At 42.6% G+C, this 5,235-nt stretch overlaps 1 pseudogene across 1 annotated transcript; it reads right to left on the reverse strand.

Moving 5' to 3' along the window:
* Window positions 1-306: 306 nt before the first annotated feature.
* LOC118905445 lies at window positions 307-4,392 on the reverse strand (annotated as a pseudogene). The gene is made up of 2 exons (XR_005022230.1): window positions 4,314-4,392; window positions 307-1,154 (listed from the first exon to the last, which is right to left on the reverse strand). The product of XR_005022230.1 is annotated as a ferritin light chain-like (transcript).
* Between the last annotated feature and the right edge of the window lie 843 nt (window positions 4,393-5,235).

A 5,235-nucleotide genomic window follows, 5' to 3' on the forward strand; every position in this document is an offset into this window, starting at 1 on the left:
TATTGTTAACTTTCTTTTAACTTTTCTTTGTGTTTATTTCCTGTTCTTTTCCACCTCCGTGAGATGGTTACTCAGCTCATTGCTTTTTAACTTAATTCCTTTCTAATACAAAAGGATCATAAGTGTGCTTTAAATACTACAAGATTTTGATATACATTTTGCTATGTTTTTATTGTTACACAGTTACAAATATTTTCTAATTTCCTTTATAATTTTTTCTTTGAGTCATTGGTTGTTTTTTTTTTTTTTTTTTGCTGCAAAAAGCTTTATTGTTTCCATTTGGTCCAAGACTTGGGAGCGGGCTCCAGGGTGGTTAAAAAGCTGCCTAGTGGCTGCAGAGAGGGGCTTCAGGCAGAAGCCCTGACACCACAGGGGCTCCTCAAAGGCCACTGGGCTCTGGAGGCTCCTAGTCGTGCTTGAGGGTGAGCCTTTCGAAGAGATACTCGCCCAGCCCAGCCTGGGGACCAGCCAGCCTGCGGAGGTTGGTCAGGTGGTCACCCATCTTCTTGATGAGTTTCACCTCCTCATCTAGGAAGTGGCTCTCCAGGAAGTCGCAGAGGTGGGGGTCTGCGCGGGCAGAACCCAGGGCATGCAGATCCAGAAGGGCCTGGTTCAGGTTCTTCTCCATGTTAATGGCGGCTCCCACAGCGTCCTGAGTTTCACCCCACTCATCTTGAGACGCTTCTGCACGTCCTGGAAGAGGGCGCGGCCGCCGCGTTGGTTTTGCATTTTCAAGAGACGCTCGGGGCTCTCGTGCTTCTCTTCGGCCAATTCGCGGAAAAAGTGGCCCACGCCCTCCAGAGCCACATCGTCGCGGTCGAAATAGAAGCCCAGAGAGAGGTAGGTGTAGGAGGCCCGCAGATGCATGTTGACCAGGCGGTTGACGGCGGCCTCCACCTCGGTGGAATAATTCTGACGAATCTGGGAGCTCGTGGTTGATCGGTAATAAGGAGTTCGGCTCAAAAAATGGTGTTGGCTGGTCCCGGTGACCGAGGATAGCTGAGTGGCTGACTCCGAAGGTTGGAGGGTGGTCGGAGGCTGGAGGAAAGGGCGACCCTGGGTCTGTTCCGTCCAAACACTTTTGAAGCAAGAGACAGATCCGGGGAACCGCCGAGCACAATGGAATCGAGTTATTGGTTTTTTGAAGCATATTTCTTAATTTTTAAATAGATGGTAATCTACATATGGCTTGTTATTAATTTTCATCTGAATTTCATTTTGGTCAGAGAATATAGTCTGTGTGATTTCAGTCCTTTGAAATATGTTGAGACTTGCTTTAGGGCCAGAAATATAACCCTTCTTTTGTTGATAAATATTTTATATATGCTGGCTGATTTGTTGATTAGATCCACATATGAATACAGCACTAGCACTTGTAGTAAGTTTCACTGACGTAGTGAGTTTCATTGCTAGGCTTTGCTATGAAGAACCTGGAAGTTCTTCAAGTCTTGGAAGTATCGCGTAATCCCTCTGTGACTTTGCTTCCTTGTTGGCAGCCTGACTCCATTATCTCCAAGCACATTTTCAGTCTCTATAATCTACGGACTATGTGGTTCTAATTTTTCATAACCTTATATGTACCCAGCAGGCAAAAGTGAATAAATCCACCAATGTTCATAGCAGCACTATTCACAACAGCCAAAAGGTGGAAACAGTCCATCTGTGCATTGATGAATGAATGGGTAAATAAAGTGTGGCTCATGCATGCAATGAAATAATTATTCACCCTCAGAAAGGAAGGGAATTCTGACACATGGTGCAGCATGGATGAACCTTGAGGGCATTATTAAGTGATATAAGCCAGTCACAAGAGGACAAATACAGTGTAATTCTGCTTACATGAGGTACTGAGAGTAGCCAAAATTATAGTGACAGAAAGTAGAAGGGTGGTTGCCAGGGGCTATAGGAGGGGGAATGGGGAGTTAGTGGTCAATGGGTATGGAGTTTCAGTTGGGGAAGGTGAAAAAGGTCTGGAGACGGATGGTGGTAGTGGTTGGACAACAGTGTGAGTGTCCTTAATACTACTGAACTGCGCTAAAAGTAATTAAAATGGTAAATTTTATGTTATGTGTATTTTACCACAATAAAATAGAGAAGGAATATTTGAGTGAAGGACTGCATAATAATCAGGAGTGGAAAAAAATAAAAAATGAGTAGTAAGGCTTCTAATAGAGAGTCAATGAATATGATAAGATCTTACCATATTATAACATTCATATTTTCAACATACTTCCATGATCTAGGCATTGGTCACAGAGAAAGTTTTGGGGGCAGGAAAGTTTCCTCAAATCACCCCGCTACGTTGGGGAGGGAGGGTAACATTTAAGGGAACCCTATCCCCTTCCCCAGGAACTCCACCTTTGAGAGGAGGTTATTAACAATCCCCATTCATGGATGAGGCCAGCAGAGGTTTGGTATTGCTCCAGGGCACATGGCGTGTAATTAAGCTCTCAAAGGGAAAGACATGCTCTACTTTATTTTTTACTTTTAGTGTTTGGCATGTGGCAGGTGCTTGGTGAATAATTATTAAGTGAATAACTAAGATAGGATATGAACCCAGATTAATCTAACTTCAAAGTCCACTCTCCTCCAAGAACCTATACAGTTACTATTAGGTCCCATATAACTGAATTTGGGGCTGGACGGCCTTGACACTGAGTAGGAATTCTTTATGCCCTGTCCTGGTTAAAGCTTCACAAAGGTGGACTCTGGGAGGACCAGAGTGCCATCAAGATCCCAGGACTTCTAATTTGCTGTATCTCCCACTCCATTTCCTCTTATTTTACCCCTTCCTTCTTTGATGAGAATTTTGTTGTAATCCCAGACTTTTGGGAGCAAAAATCATTTAATCTGGGAAATGTCACATCTTTTGGGAATAGCTGGTAGATTTATGCTGCCTTGCCTCTCCATCTCCTGCCCCCCATGCAGGAAATAACTGAAGATGTAGGAGTTTGGGAGCAAGTTTAGGCCACAAATACGTGGTTCCAGAAATTTAGGGTTCATGCGTCTCTTATTTTGGATTATTTACACAACTGATATGAAGGGCACACTGTTTCTTCAAGTCTTCAATCCTACTGAAGTTTAATAAAATGATCACTTTAATATTCTTGTCAACAATGCCTTTATTTTTTAAAAAAAATTAATTTAATTTAATTTAATTTATTTATTTATGGGTGTGTTAGGTCTTCGTTTCTGTGCGAGGGCTTTCTCTAATTGCGGCAAGTGGGGGCCACTCTTCATCACGGTGCCCGGGCCTCTCACTATCGTGGTCTCTCTTGTTGCGGAGCACAGGCTCCAGACGTACAGGCTCAGTAATTGTGGCTCACGGGCCTAGTTGCTCCGCGGCATGTGGGATCTTCCCAGACCAGGGCTCGAACCCGTGTCCCCTACATTGGCAGGCAGATTCTCAACCACTGCACCACCAGGGAAGCCCAACAATGCCCTTATTTTAAAAAAACCTTGGATTTTATACCACATGCAGCGTTTTTCCAAAATTTCATTTTCTTTTTTTGGCAAGTTTATTGCATATTCTCACTCTCATTTTTTCTATTAACCTTTGCCAAATCTCTACTTTCACTCCCACCTCTTACAAAAGTTCATTTGAATGTAATCTGAATGAACTACAAATATATCTGTGAAGGAGAAAAACTAATTTTCAGAGAAGTTTAAATCATAATACAATTACATTGTATTCAAGTATTCAATTCATATATATTTTATGTATGTACATATGTATGTCCCATAAATAATTATTAACATTAGTTACAGGTCAGAAGCCTGAGTGACGTGAACAAAACCATTCATATATTATACTGTGTCTGTTCAGGGTCATCCTTTTCTTTTAAACAAGAACCCCAGCTCCTTTTCTTCAAATTACTACCAATGCAGGACTTCCCTGGTGGTCCAGTGGTTAAGACTCCGCACTCCCAATGCAGGGGGCCCGGGTTCGATCCCTGGTCAGGGAACTAGATCCCACATGCCGCAACTAACAGCCTGCGTGTCGCAACTAAAGATCCTGCATGCCGCAACAAAGATCCTGTGTGCTGCAACTAAGACCCGGCGCAGCCAAATAAATAAATAAATGAATAAATAAATATTTAAAAAATTACTACCAATGCTGGAGCATGTACAGTATCATTCCCAGGGCCACCTCACTCGGCTGCCCAGGTTGTGCACTGAACAACCCTGGAAGACATCTTTTACATAAAATATAAGTGAATGGTTCCCTCTTGCAATTGAGCAGGTACAGTGTGTATAAGTGTGTGCCGTAGTCCTATTTTTCTGTTCACTTCTCCTCCTTTCCTAAAATGTACCTTTTCCATGCTCCGTCCTTTTGGTTTTCCTCCAGACTCTGGAATCCTTTTTCCATTCAATTTCTTCATTAAATTCCATTTAGTTTCTTCAGAATTCTCAGTCAATGGATTTCATATAACTTCTCCCCACCATTGTATCTCGTGGGACACTTAAGAGACTGTAGTTACAGCCAAGTGGAGCAGTCCGGAGGCAGCACATAACTTAGGGGGAGAGAATGGGCTTGGGAATCAGATAGACCAGCTCTGTCTCTTATCAGCAGGATGGAATCGAGCAAGTTAGTTAACCTTTCTATCTGAGGTATGGAGATAATACTAGTAACTACCTCACATTCCACTGAAAAGGTTAAATGAAATAATGTTTAGGATAGTGACTGACAGAAATTTCTCAATAAATGGTAGTTTATAAAAAGATGGAAACGTTGGGGGTGTACAGAAAGAGCCATATGGATAATTATGGATCATTAAGCCATCTGGTATACCAACAAAAAGGAACCACAAGGAAACTAAGGCCATATGCATCCCCCTACTTCTCCTCACCTATCCTCCTCCAAGCCACCCATTAAGCTAAAGCTAAGGAGGTGAGATTGAACTGTTCTCTATTGGCTTCATGTCTGCTCCTAATTTTTATTTTAACCTGTCTTCATCTCTATGAATTCAGATGGGGATGGGGATATGAGGGTGTGAGGGGAAAGCATCCTTTACAGTGAGATTTTTTTTTTTTCTGGACCCCAACACTCTTAGGAACATCTGGACTCCAGAGTTTCATTCTTGTAGCATTCAGGGCAGAAGAGTTCCTTGGGAAATTTGAGGCAACAATTCATACCCAGGCCATTCCTTCAATGACACATGGAAGGAAGCCCAAAGATGAGAGTCTGAAGACCCTTATCAAGATGTTTGAAGCCAGAGTTGTGTAGTTGTGTAG

This window comes from Balaenoptera musculus, chromosome 12, assembly GCF_009873245.2.
Source record: "Balaenoptera musculus isolate JJ_BM4_2016_0621 chromosome 12, mBalMus1.pri.v3, whole genome shotgun sequence".
Classification (NCBI taxonomy): Eukaryota; Metazoa; Chordata; class Mammalia; order Artiodactyla; family Balaenopteridae; genus Balaenoptera; species Balaenoptera musculus.